Source organism: Felis catus, chromosome C1, assembly GCF_018350175.1.
Source record: "Felis catus isolate Fca126 chromosome C1, F.catus_Fca126_mat1.0, whole genome shotgun sequence".
Lineage (NCBI taxonomy): Eukaryota > Metazoa > Chordata > Mammalia > Carnivora > Felidae > Felis > Felis catus.
In genome coordinates, this window is record NC_058375.1 from 141,530,118 (window position 1) to 141,542,618 (window position 12,501).

At 38.4% G+C, this 12,501-nt stretch overlaps 1 pseudogene; it reads left to right on the top strand.

Moving 5' to 3' along the window:
• Positions 1–641: 641 nt before the first annotated feature.
• LOC101085649 overlaps positions 642–12,501 on the top strand; it is a 33,136-nt pseudogene continuing 21,276 nt past the window's right edge.

Here is a 12,501-nt window from a genome sequence, read left to right on the forward strand (position 1 = left end):
CATTAAAAAAAAAAGTTTTTGGTTTTTTGTTGGTTTGTTGGCTTTTTGGGTTTTTGTTTTTTGTTTTTTGATACACAGAAGCTCTGGAAGGCAAAAAGTATTTTTTTTCTGTGCCCTGGAGTAATATGAGAAGCAATTATTATAGAATTGGTCTTAGGGAACTCTGGCCAGGAGACTAAGACAACTCTCCCCTCTCCATGTGTCTACTGACAGCATGAGTATCACGAGTGCTAGGAAGGCTTCTGGGATAAACAAACTGTGCATAGGTGGTGTTGAGACCTGAATAACAGCCTAGGGAGATTATTGTAAAAGAGGAATTGGAGAGGGAGCAATGGGGAGGCTGAAAGAGAGCTCACCAGAAAGAAAGATGAAATTGCAGAGTGAACTAAGACTGCAATAACTTAAACAGTGAATGATAACAGATGCTTCTGGTTGGATGGGAGCATGTTCCATTTCCACCCAGGGGTATGCACTGTGGAAGGCAGCGACGGTATGTCCACTGAGAGAACGGTCTCACTAAGCCTGCAAATGATTAAGAGCAAAATCAACCTTGCAATGGCATTTCCCTGTCCTTACTCCCCAGTGAGCAGGGACACAGGATTGCCCTTCTCACCCCACAGGATCTCTGCGGCTGGGCGCCGATGACCAGTTCCAATGGTACTGAGATAACGGTCATGGCTGCTGAAATATGCCAAAGGCTCTTTGAGCCTCGGGCAAGGATGGCAAAGTCTCAGGGTGACCTTCCATGACAGTTAAGGAAGGGAAGGGCTCATTTGTGGACTCAGGTTTTCTCTTGTGTTTACTCCAAGAAGTGCTCGGGGAGGGTTTCTCTGCAAAAGCCTAAACACACAGCCAGACAAGTGGAAATCAGAAGCCACTTACGTTTAGGCTTTTATGTACTTTGTGCTTACCAGTTAATAAAACCCATGACAAGGATGGAGGAAAATGGATCCTGAGAAAGCTGCCTTAACGAATCCACATTACCTTCAGGGACTCGGCAAGATGGCAGGAAAGTATTTAGAAATGTTCAAAGGTGTGGGGAGAAAAAAAAAAAACCTTCAAACTTAACTGCTGTCTAAATTATTACTCCAAAGGCCAAGTGTTGCTTAAGTTTCATACCCATGCTTAGCATCATGCGTGAGTTTACAAGCTGTAAACAAGCCGCAACTTAATCATAGCATTTTTTGTTGTTTGTAAAGCTTACTGCCAAAGGTCTTGGTATTATTTTATTCATCAAGCTTCCTTTTCCCTTTTGAAGTCGGAGTACACCCAGGGAGAGAGTTACTATTGTTGCAGTAATCTTTTATTCAAATAATCAGATAAATATTTCAATGATACAGAGTGATAAAGGAAGCACTTCATTACCTTCAGGCTGAAGATTCTCAGAGGGATAAAAGGAACAGGGAAAAAAAGTAGCGAACGTGCTGCTGTTGAAAATCCAACACTACCCACATGACTGGGCAGCTCTACTGCCAAGAGCTGTTCTTGCCCCTCATTATAGGAATGGTCATTAATGTTTCATACCTGCTGGAAGAGAGAGGGGCTTTGTGAGCTATGGGCTCGGAGACTGGTATTGTCTTCTTCCCTGGTATTTATGGAGCTTCAGGGCTCGAGTGACATTTCCATCCCCCTGGTCGAGTTCTCCCCACGGCTGATTTCTTAAAGGCAGAGGAGCAGGTTGCTTTTCCCATCTGCCTCTTCCTCTGATCTCCAGGCTTGGCAAATTAGTTTTCAGACAAATAAAAAATATTTTGATAGTAAATCCTTGTTTGTAATATCCCCCTGGGGAGGGAGTAATCAGCCTTAGAATATCAGGCAGGCCATCAGTTTAACCACAATTTGAGTCCTGCAATCTGGTGAAACATAATTTCCTCTCTCTTTGTTGCTGAATATTTTTTTTATTTTTCTGCCTTTTGTTCTCTTCAAAATCCCGTTGTCCAAATAATAATATTTTGGAGGATTAATCATCATGAAGTAACCATAACCACTGGAAAAATCATGTCCTTGTTTTTTTCTCACTTATATCAGAAAATAAGTTTGAATTCATAAGCCAATAGTGTTACCTTTTGGAGCCCTGTAAAAACATGAAATCTATATATCTGGGTGAGACTGTACCTTTGTGACTGTTAAATAAACATGTACACAAAACTACACAAATATAAAATCAGTTCTCTTAACTTATTAAAAAGGAACAGCTAGCAAATGACTAAGAATTATTTTTTTTAGTTTATTTATTTTTAGAGAGAGACAGCACAAGCAGGGGAAGCACAGAGAGAGAGGGAGAGAGAGGATCCCAAGCAGACTCTGCACCGTCAGCACAGAGCCCAATGTGGGGCTGGAACCCATGAACCTTGAGATCATGACCTGAGCCAAAATCAAGAGTTGGACGTTTAACCAACTGAACCACCCATGCACCCCACAAATGACTAAGAATTATTTAGAACCATCCTAAACTAACCTAAATATCAATTTTTTATGAATTAAATTGTAGTGATACTGACTTACCTCTGACTATAATTAAACAAACTAAACCAATAAACTATTCCCAGTGTACTAGTAGGTCTTTTACATTTTGGAGAAATTTGCTTTCAGGATATGGGAGGGCAGATAAAGGCAGTGGACGGAAAACTACTTGCACAGAGACCCATGAAGGACAGGAATTTATACATTAAGGAGAAAAAATATAAGCAGTAAGAAAGAAAAAAAAGATGGTAATGAATCAAGCAATGAAATAAATAATAGCATGGCTGTGAAAAGAAAGTAAGTATGTACCTCCCATTCTCCATTCATACTTTTCAAAGCATTCCTGAAGGCATGAACCACAGATTCCAAAAACAAACAAATAAACAAACAAAATCCAGTAGAGGGCATGGTCTGAATAGTGGAGTCACTGAGAAAAGCTGGTGATGATCCCAACAACTGAAACCAGGAAACGTGACTCAAGTAAGCCATTGTTCTGTAAGAGAGATGTGCAGAGATCAGACGGTGGGTAGAGTTGGAAATATTGGCTTCCTGTATAGATATTAACTTGTAAAAATATATTAGTTTTAAATGTTGATTTAATGAATATTCCAACATTAATATTCCAACAGTTTGTGATTAAGAAGGAAGAAATCAAAGGAAACAAACAAGAACCCCACAAAATCTTACCCATATTTTAAATTTACTATTGGGTGCTTGGGAGTGGGGGTTGGGAGGAGAATCGATCATCAAAAACCAAATTCTGTTAAAGTAATTACCCAAAGAATTCCTTGAGAAAACAACAGAAACAACAAAAAAGAAGAATTGATATAGGTATTATATAATAAGTGGGCTATTTTCAAGTGATACATCAGCAACAATGTACACAGGTTGGAATAAAAAGAGCATTGGTACAGAGCAACCATTTTGGAGAATGCAGCTGATGAGAAAAGAAATATAAGGGAAGAGATACACGTGAGTCAATTTAGAGGACAAATCCTCAGAGTTAAATATGGAGGCTAAGAAAAGAAAGCCAAGATTTTCCTAGTAAATGTGTTATTTAGTAACTCTTATGGAAATGACCCTTACTCCTATCATATTTCTGGGAAGCAGTATTTCTGCAGAGGTCCTAGGATAGCCCTATGGATATATATGACACACTTCCCCTTCTTTCCAAGTGTATAGGTAGCTTGTATTTATTTACAAATGAAAGCCACTTTTCTTGGCTAAATGAGCTAGAGAGTGAAAACTAAATTAGTAACTTTAGGTAGTAAAAAATAACCCAAGTGAGCCCTCAGATTTAGAAGCTTGCCAAAAGTGAGGATGACTCTATTTTTAGGGTTTGGCTTTATTTTAATTCTCTGAAAATAAGCAATGAACATGTATGAAGCAACATATGTAAAGGTTATTTATCAAAAGCACTGTATATACCAGTAAAAATTGGAAGTAATCCAGCTTCCCATCATTAAGGAACTGCTTAAATAGATTACTGTACATGCATGCCGTGAGAAATACTATAAAACTGTAAGAAAAAAAAGGCAAAGCACTTGAAGTATGGGTAAGAAAAGATCTTCAAGAGGTATAGTTAGGTGAAAATAGAAAAATACAGAGCAGTCTAGAGTGTGCTACATTTTATGGAAGAAAGAGTGGAAATAATATATATCTGCACTTCCTTGGTCTTGCATAAAGACATTCTGGAAGAATACTCAGTAATTAATAATATGGTGACCTGCTGGTGACAGAAAAAAGTGGGGCTGATGAGGGTTAAAGTGATAGATAACCTTTTTACTGCACTTTGTATTATATATTTAATCATGTAAAAATACTCCCTATTCAATTTTGTTAAAGAAAACAAAATGAAAAATTAAATACAAACTTCAGTACACAGAGACTATTCAAAGGTATTATATTTTAAAATTTCATGGTTATTGTTTGCCTGGCACATTATCCTTCACTAAGAATATCACCGTTTACTTCTTGGTTTTGGTTCTCTAGTTGGGTAGAGAACTACTACCCAACTCTACTGCTTTCAAATGTCTACTCACATTTTGGGGGTAGACACAGAAAGTTTATTCCATAAGCTGATGATGTTTCAAAGAAAGAAAGTGTTCTGATCTTAGTAAGTAACTGCCTCTGCTGGAATTGAAATATTGGCCATGGTGAGACCCCGTTCTGAGTCCATTCTACCAATTCAGGGAATTCAGCGAGAAGTAGCAACAATTGAGAACAAGGTACTTACTCTTAAAGGGAAACCTCACAATTTTGCAAGCGTTATAGGTTCTATTTGTTGTTACCTACAACCTGTTTGTCATAGTTTTCTTAATTCCAATTATTTTCTAGTGAAAAAAACTGCAATGATTAATCAGGGGAAAAAATCCAGTATTTTAGACCCTTTATCACATCATGACTCCTTGTGCTTTCCCCCAACCCTTCTCTTCAGAAATCTTTGTTTATATATTTTCAAACAAGTATTGTTTTGAAAAGTGTAAATTCTTCACTTATCCTTGAAGAAATCATTTGAATCTTATTAGTTGTATAGTAGTCTTACATAGTTCTTATTTGACATCCACCTATTTTTATGTCTTGCCTCTTGAGTGGTTTTCTTCCTTTGTCATCATTGATCTGGCTAGAGACTTTTAGGACCTTATAACCTAAATTACTTGGGCTGGCTTCAAGGTTACTTCAGATGTCTGTTGTAGGAAAACGAAGTGGAATTTATGGTATGATACATAAAGCAATTTGTTTGCTTTGGCTGCAAGTAACAGAAAACTGAACTAAAATTAGCTTAAGCAAATATATTGATTAACTTAAATAAAAAAGTCAGCTGTAGAGATCTACAGCTGACTTTTTTATTTAAGTGAATCAGCCATGAGCCAAGGGTATGTGACATCATCAGAATTCCATCTGCCTTTCTCTATGATTTCCTGGACTCTGCTTCCTTCTTATGTCAGCTTTGCCATTAGGCTGCCTCATGAGGCAAAAATGGCTGCAGCTCTTCCAAGCCTCACCTCCATACCCTACCATTTATGCTAAGTTATGCTGCAGAAAAAAACAACTCCACATTTCAATGTCTCACATCAACAAAAAAAAGTATTTTTCATTTACTATTCATTTCCATTATAGGTCAACTATGGCTCTGTTTCACACAGCCCATATTCCAGGAGCCAGGCTGATAGAGCAACCCTGATGTGGGATGTTGCCAGTACTATATGAGGGGGCAGGCATGGTGCAAACACTATGCGGGCACTTAAAGCTCCAACTTAGACATGCCACACACTACTTCTTATATATCATTGACCGCAGTTAAGTTGTATGCCCTAATCTGAAGTCAGTGGGGGCTGGGAAATAGAATCCTATGTTAACTAAATGAACAGAAGTGCCTTTCCCCCGGCATTCCAAACTAAGTCTTGGGACTCATACTGATTAGACAAACTAAGGTTGCATGCTCAATTGTTGAACTAATCATTGTACCAGAGGAACAGAAAGATGATTGGCTCCACCTGCATCACATGACACACCATTGAAACTGGGGTTAAATTTTGCTTCCCTGGACACAAATAGATCCTCTCCAAAAACGTGGAGGTCTCTGTGGCAAGACAGGGGACATGGTTGCAGGGGATGAAACCTGGCACCCAGTATATAGATCATATTTAACAACGTTTATATCAAATTTCTTAAAGGTAATTCAATGATTACTAGAAACTAAAACAAAGGAGAATTATATCATACCATCTCTCCAAATCTGAAGTCATCCTGTCAGGGTTTGTCTCCCCAAATTGATAAAAAGAATATGGGTTTGGGGATTAGACCTGTGTCTCTATGAGAAAGACCACTATATTACTATGTTACTATATTACTATGTTACTTATTGGCTTTGTGATGGTGGATATGAAAAAATCCTCTCCTTAGCCTCATCTATAAAACAAGTTAGTAATACTTAAAAGTGAGCACAATAAACAACATAATAATAATAATAATACTTAATAGTGTTATATTAAAAGAGACAATATATACAAAGTGAGAGAAAAACACAATGAGTGCTCCAAAAAATTGTTGTCTTCCCACTCAAGGCCTGATAGAAGGTGCTAATGAACTGCAAATGGTGGTCAAGGGAGTCTTCTTTATTATTATTATTTTTTAAATTTATTTTAGAGAGTGCACGAGCAGGGAGAGGGACAGAGGGAGAGAGAGAGATAGAGATAGAGATAGAGAGAGATATAGAGAGAGAGATAGAGGGAGAGATAGAGGGAGAGAGAGAGAGAGAGAGGGAGAGAGAGAGGGAGAGAGGGAGAGAGAGGGAGAGAGGGAGAGAGAGAGAGAGAGAGAGAATCTCAAGCAGGCTTCACACTCATCATGGAGCCTGACAGAGGGCTCAACCCCACAACCCTGGGATCATGACCTGGGCTGAAGTCAAGAGTCAGACACTCAACCGGCTGAGCCACCCAAGCACCCCAAGGGAGCCTTCTTTTAGCAAGGAAAAATTAACTAAATTTCATAAACAGTGCTTCAGCTGCCCTTTCTTAACCTAAACAAAACAAACAAAAAAAAACACTCAGTGTTTTGCTGTTGATAATGCCATTCCATTAAAAAAAAAAGGGCAAAACTCACATTCTTTTTCAAACTGAGATTGGAGACAAGACAGTGGAAGGAATTTAGAGACCTCTTTATCATTGATAATATATATTTATGAAAAGAAATGGAAATATATAAATGGTAAACACACTGTTAAGCACATTCTTATATATCTGTCAGTATGCAATTTCCCCTAGAGAAGGTCATATGTCAATTATATTATGTATATGACTTGGTTTTAAGCGAAGCCTACTCATCTGCAATTATTATTTTACACATAGTGCTTAAAGATCATTAAATAAAGTGTGGAAGAACTTCAAGGCTTCAGAATGACTCTTAAGTTAATTATACATGGATATCTACTTAAACTTCACCGAGGACAGGCTGATGTGATTTCATCTTAATTGCTATTTGAAAACTGGCGCATATAATGTGTATGTATGTGAATCAGTGGTTCTTGTATTCTCTTTGTGGAGGATGCAGCAATGCAGCTAATAACTCCCTAATTTCGGTTCAAGCCACAGGATGAATGGTCGCAAAGTCCAGGGAAAAATTATAATTACAGATTCATTCACCTTATGATCTGTCCATCCTGATTGTATAAAACTTTGTCCACCCATCCCCCACTGAACAGTATTCCCAAGGAAAAGTCCTATTTAGGACGAGGCACCGTAGATTAAAATGCGAATATTAAAGCAAATGAATTGCAGTGTCGGTTATATAATGAAGCCACTGTCACCTTGAAAGCTTCTCTTCCCACGTGAACACAAAGCAGAGAAATCAGCAGCTTTGGTAGCTGTGGCAACCGCACCGCCAAGCCTGGAGAGCGAACTGTGTCCTACGCAGGTTTTGTGCCCCTCTGGCGCTTTGTAGATTTTGCTAATGTTAAGGCCTCTCAGATTCTCAACTTGGTGCATTCACCCAGCTGGGAAAATTAGAGCTGTGATCAGGAGACAAAAGGAGGCTTGCTTTGTGTCTGACAAAGGTAGGAAAACACCCTTCAGTTGAAGCTCCTAATGACCACCCACAACAGCATCACAAATAGCAAATATTTATCATGCATATTCTTTGTTTAAATTCCGGGAAGAATACAAAGCCAGTTTACTTGGGTTAGACAAACCACTGGATTAATTGCCCCCAAAGGCTGCAAATTTATGATGAATGTCAAAAAAATCTGCATGTCACGTAGACCCAGAAGTGTGTGCCATGGTGAAGAGTAATTACTAGACATTTGTTGAATGTTCTAACCCAGTAGTGTAAGCATCACAATCCAGCTACACCTATATAATTGTTTTCTTCAACAGAACAAAACGGTGTTCACAAATGAACAAGTTTCACACTTATTTTTATCTTCTGTAGTTGTTTAAAATTTTTTATCTCTTTGTACATATTTCTTGTATGAGAGTGATGAGTATGAGATAAAGTAAAGAAGAAATCGTCTTCCTGACCGCAGGGAACATCCCGATTTGTCAAACATTTACAGTTTACTTATGTCACCACTGATCAGGAAAGCAAAGCAGACACTTGCTGTGTCCCTGCAGCTACAGTGAATGGGGAGCCTCACATTTATGCATGCGTCACATGGCCTGAGAGGGGCCCACAGTAGCCATCTTCCTTCTTTCCCTATTAACAGTATCCCTAGATTTGGGGGAGCAGTGATGTGAATGTCTCAAAGATTACATTTCCCTTGCAGAAGATGGTGACCTTTCAATGGGTACCACTTCCAGAAAAGCTTTTCAAAATAGGCTGACCACCTACTCCACTTCTTTCCTCTTGACTGAGCTACTGCAGCATTTTGTATCTTTTCAAGTTGTGAACCAGACCTGAGGAACTGAAGAACGGAAAGCCACAAGGGGCCACTGTAGCAACTGTGAACTCCCTACCTCCTGACACCTCATTACATGAGAAAGAGTGTCTGTCATATTCAGGCCACCATAGTCAGGTCTCTTATAAGTAGCCAAGTGTACCTCCTAACCTATACAGAATGAAATAACCATAGGAAGCTAAAAGGGTTAAATTATGTGTTACAGACTCTCAATTTGCTCTTAGAATTGAGATAGAAAAGGTTGTGGGATGAAGATTTAATTATTAAAGAAGATTTCACAGAGGAGATGTGAGTAGGCTAAAACTTGAGCAGAATGGGATTTATCTTAATAAAATGTAAGACGCCTTAAAGATAACAGGTGGCTGCAGAGAGGTTGGGGAGCACTACAGAGTTTAGACTGACTGGAGCACAGACGTCACGGCAAGCCTTGATGCACAAGAGCTTATTTGTTTGTTTGTTTTAATGTTTATTTATTTATTTTGAGAGAGGGGGAGAGAGACAGAGAGACAGAGAGACAGAGAAAGAGAGAGAGAATCCCAAGCAGCCTCCATGCTCAGCAGAGGGCTCAATCCCACCAACCGTGAGCTGAAAATCCAGAGTCAGAAGTTGAACCACCTGAGCCACCTGGTGCCCCAAGAACTTGTTTTATATTTGATGAGTAACCAAGAACAATTATGGTCATTGGAAAGTAACATAATGGAAGAAATATTTTGGGAAAAATAATGTGTTAGGAAGATGCGACAAAGAAGAAAGCAAAGAGGGAAGAGGAGAACATTCTGAAGGCAGTGACAACAATTCTGGAAGGAGGAGCTGAGATCTGGGCTACCGCAGTGGTGCTGGCAGAAAGTGTTGCTCAGGGACTGGATACACACCCAGAGGAAGTGATGTCGTCAGGGTCCAGCATTAATGGGGTGGGAGAAGCCACTGGCTTCAGAGGAATGTGGACAGAGAGTTCACCCGGAATTATGGGGAGACAGATAAATTAAGACTGAGAAATTTGCACCAAGATACATTTCCAAAAGTGAGGTGAACCAACTGTGGTTGGAGTTTGCCCAAATAGAAGGAAGTCAAAACAGAGACAGAATTGCTTATGCTCTACTCCCAGAGTTCCTGGCAGCAGGATTCCCACTGATGCTAATAAAAGTAAATAATCCACATACAAATAAAGCAAATGGTAATCAGAGGTAGAATATCAAGTGGTCTAGTTATCCACACCTTGGAGAAAAGACAGGAAGAGTTTGGGAGGGTTCTCTTAGGCACATCAAGACGTACTGACAGAAATAATTCCAGTGATATATCAAAGGTTTGCCATGAGCCTGCACACCTGAGAAGTTGTCTGGGTCCTACTGATACAGAAGTTCTCCCATAACAATTGACAGTCAGTTGAGGAATAAATGACATAGCTGCACATTCTCTCCACCTAGTCCACACCTCAACATCACTGCCTGGGGCTGGGAAAAGGCAGAAGTGTACTCTGAGTACCCTCTAAGAGGTGGGCTGCTCTTCCTCTTTCCCCAAGAGGACGGGCCCACCTAGCATAAGGAGAAGAGCAAGATGTCACCCATTGCTCTAGTAAACAGTGTTTAGTATAGGGAAACAAGCAAACAAACAAAAAGTAATGTAGAAAAGGGTTAGTAACAATATTAAAAAAAATATGTCAAACATTTAGTAGTTTTGCCACTAAATCGATACTACATAAATGTTGAGGTAGCTAAAAAAAAAAAAATAGAGTAATCTGAGACCTGCTCTTGCCCTATATCACAGAATTTTAATTGTCTGTAATGCCCATTATCAACAGAAAAACTAGATATCAGCTAAATCAAGTAGAAAGGGAAACATTTTATGTAAATATATACCAGCCATAAAGAGATCACAGCCTAAAACTTGCACTCTTAGTTGGACAAATAAGACAAAAAGAATGTCAGAAGTCATGCCCACATGCTAGTAGGTATAGAGAGGATATGCATCACTGAAGTCAGGAAGATTTAAAACAAGCAGGGGAGGGGCAGACAGAGGGGGAGAAAGAGAATCCCAAGCAGGCTCTGTGCTGTCAGCGCAGAGGCTGATGGGGGGCTCTAACTCAGGAACCATAAGATCATGACCTCATGATCCAGGAGTTGGATGCTTAACCGACTGAGGCACCCAGGCTCCCCTCAAATAAAATTTTCATTAAATACAAAATAGTATAAAATGGAATATCATGAACTACATGCAGAACCCAAAGGCAATTCTAAAACCATGAAAGCCATTATTATTTGTAATAGCAGAATTCACTGCATATGTGTAAAGATTCTTCAGTCTGGATCATATCCATGTAAGAGACTCAAAGGAAAGCTATCCTTGGCTTTCAATCTTTTCTCACATTTCAGTCACTGAGTGACTGACTAGTGAAACTCCTCTCCCAGATGGCCCATGTGGGCTGGGTCAAACTTCATGTAGTCAAATATTAATTCCCTTGAGGCAATATGCAAATGAACCAAGTATATATGCAAGCCAAAGCCATAGTGAATAATTCCAGCCACATTTTTTTTCTCAACTATGCCAAGTAAACTACCATAAAAATCTTCCATTCCATTAAAATTAGTGAGTTATTAATGGGTAGAACATCAGAAATACAAACAATTATTTTTGAAAATATATATTTAACTTTCTACTCTCAAATGCAACATAGTAACACAGACACAGACATACCCACACCACATCCACAACCCCACCACACACACACACACACACCATTTAAAGGAATAATTCTAGTTGTATGAATATAAGTTACATGCCTAATCTGATCACAAGTTTCCTCTGAGCAGGAAGCACATTATACATACCATTTTCTGCGCTCACAGAAACTAGTTCATTTATGAATGCAAATCATTATCCACTAAAATATTGATGAATTGTCAGTTTAAAAATATGCTAAATAATTTTTCAAGTGATTAAAGGCAATTTTATTACAAGAAAATAAATAAAAGAATAATTCTAAAGTAATCAAGAAGAAATTTAAAATAAAAGTAAACAATGGGGAAACAAAAAAACCAAAGCAATACCAGAACTTTAACTGACTGTGCAGTTTATATTTTTAGTTTAACTTTTGAATTTGTAACACATTCACATAGTTCAACATATATATATACATACATATATATGTATATATATGTATATATATATATGTGTATATATATATATATATATATATATATATATATATATAGTTTTTTTTTAATTAAATGTCTACCCTGAAACATCTCGCCTCTCCTCTCTCCTCCCTTTTTCCATCTTCTCAGGATCTCTGGGTAATTTCCATTTCTCTTCTAGTTCCACTAAAATCCTGTGAGGTTAACAGGTAAAATAGAAAGGAAAGAAACAGATGTACATGTGTAAACTCACCCATACACACATAGATAAATTTAATACATGACATAGAGAACTTTTCAAATCAGGGGCAAGGATTGACTATTCAGTAAACAATCGCTGAGTCAGCTGGCCAAACATCTGGGAAAAAATTGTTCTTATTTTACAGCATAGAAATGTGAACAAATAAATACATTCCAGGTGAATTAAAGATGTAAACCCTAAAACCATAACATTAGTAGCACTAAATATAGTATAACTTTTGGGGCACCTGGGTGGTTTGGTCGGTTAAGCGT